Here is a 2,667-nt window from a genome sequence, read left to right as displayed (position 1 = left end):
CTCTGCCTCCCGAGTGCTGGGATTAAAGGCGTGCACCACCACCGCCCGGCTTTTATTTTCTTTATTCTACATTTTTTGTTTTTCATTTACCTTTTTCCTTTCTGAAAAGACAGAGAAAAAAAGCTACACAATTGGCAGGGTGAAGAGGCAGGGAGTATCTGGAAGGATGAAGGAGGAGGGAACCTGTTAAGGATATATTCTGAGAAAAAAAAATTTTTCAATTGAAATGGAAGCTGAGAGAAAACATTTTCTTTGTTGTATTCACATTTATTTTGATTTAATTTTTAGGAATTTAAGAAATTCCTTTATAGATTTATTTTATGACCTGTTAGCCATTCAAGAGTTTATTGCTTAATCTTAATTGTTTTACATGATTTCTTACTTTTTCATTAGCATTGATTTTTAGTCTGATAAGGGAAAATTATTTTAAGCCGTTTGTAGTTGTTAAGATTTTTTTATGGTCAAAATGTGATCTATTTTTAAGACAGTTCTCATGGCTACAGAGAATAAAGTACACTGTGCATCTAGTGATTGTGATGTTTTGTTCACGTGTATGATCAACTTAACGTAGGGTGAGTTTTACTTTGTTGCTTCATTGGCTAGTTTTTCTGACCTATCTATTGATGAAAGTAGAATATTGAACTGAACCACTCAAAGTTGGCACCTAGATTACACATAAACACATACATGTATGCACACAAGCACATACACACATGTGGAGAGGTGAGATAAGCATTATCATTTGTGTAATATATTTTATCATTTTTGAAGAGCTCTTAATAAATCAGTTTGAAATAATAAGAGAGTTTTGAAGTTTTATTACATGTCATCAATATATTAAAATTATACCACTAGCAACAACCAAATAGTAATATTTAGAAAGATGTTAATTAAAGCAAATTGATTTGTAGCTTTTATACTTTCAGACCATTGATGTATGATTTGTTATTGTTAAACAGGTAGACAAGAACAAACATCTCAAAACAATATTGAATTCCTTGATTTGGCTTCTGGTGTGCAGAGTAACGAACATTTTTATTGAACTATTTCTGATTAGAGTTTTCAGTGTCCTCTTTTATTCAGGGATATGGAAATGGCCTTATAAAAGAGAAATATCTGACAACTGCAACCTTCAAAATGTCAACAGATTTTTGTGTGAAAATATTCATATTTTCTCAAGGTCTAAGCCTCCAGAGCTCACACTGAAGGCTTGATTCTAGTCTTCTTCCAGATGACATAATCCTCATACACACCTGTGTTCTGGAGGTCAGCTGAGGACTTGGGTGTTGTCCTACACAGAAGCTGAAGTGTGGAGTAGCTGGCATATCAGCCACATCACCCTAGAACACTAAGGTGAGTCACGTGGCACTATCATTATGGAAATAAGGGATCATGTTCTGACCTCTCCCAGTTGCTACGACCTTTGAAATGACAGAGGAAGAGAATATAATCAAACCAGTGAGACAGTGAAAGATTTCCCATAGTCATGTGACACACATCCCTCACTCTGCCTCAGAGATCAGGTTCCTTAGTTAGGTGTTATCTTTTTCTAAGCTTACACAGCAATGAAGATACCAGTGAGAGGATTAGACGTCACCGAGTAGCTACAGGACAAATGTGTTCAGCTACTGAAGATAAGAGATACACAAGCCCTAAGAAAGGTTGTTAAGGAATTCACTATAACTACATTCAAAGTCACTAAAAGAAAATTAAAAATACAGACCTAAGCTTCATTATCATAGCAGCTAAAGTTTGTAACACACAATTTAGAAAAAGTCATGATCAACACTCATCTAAGAATCAATCTGAGGATAGATGGGACATGTTCAGATAAAGTAGCAGTAAAGAGGGTAGGATGCTAGGATGTAAGAGTTTCTACATCTTTTTAGTGGTGTACAGTCCTGAACAAGTCTCTGCTACTGGCTTTATGGCAATTACTGTGGGGAGGGTTAGTCTCTTCTATGCATCTGATTCTGCAACACAGTCAATGAAAGATCAAGGGGCTTCAGGGGACAAATTAGAGTTAGAACTTTGGGTATGTGTAAATATTAGATGTATTTTTTTAAAAAAAATACTTGGTGACAGAGACTGATGATAATAAATGACAGAATACAGGAAAGTATACATCCCTCTATATGAAGACTCTTCTATACATTTATAACCACCCATGTTTCTCTACCATATTTTCTTGGTTCTCACTAGGCTCCTGTGTCCCAAGCTCATATTATTCCAAAGGCTTGGAAATTCCAGAGTCCACTAGCATTTAAGGAGAACAGATTTTTGCCAAGTTTGTACATTTCTTTCCTTCTTCTAGCTTACAATTACAGGTTTAGGAAAATCTTACATCATGACTCTTTATAACCATATCCTTTAATTATGAATCACAACTATTTATAGTAAATCTTCAAAAAATAGTTCAAAATAATAATTCATATATAGCCTATGGTGATGTAGAATATAAATATAAATCAGGCATGCAGGGAGAACAGAGGTCTAATGACCACAGAAACACATTCTTGTGAACTTTTTTTTTTTTTCGGTTTTTCGAGACAGGGTTTCTCTGTGGTTTTGGAGCCTGTCCTGTAACTAGCTCTTGTAGACTAGGCTGGTCTCGAACTCACAGAGATCCGCCTGCCTCTGCCTCCCAAGTGCTGGGATTAAAGGTGT

Source organism: Microtus ochrogaster, unplaced genomic scaffold, assembly GCF_000317375.1.
Source record: "Microtus ochrogaster isolate Prairie Vole_2 unplaced genomic scaffold, MicOch1.0 UNK16, whole genome shotgun sequence".
NCBI lineage: Eukaryota > Metazoa > Chordata > Mammalia > Rodentia > Cricetidae > Microtus > Microtus ochrogaster.
This window is presented reverse-complemented; position numbering follows the sequence as displayed.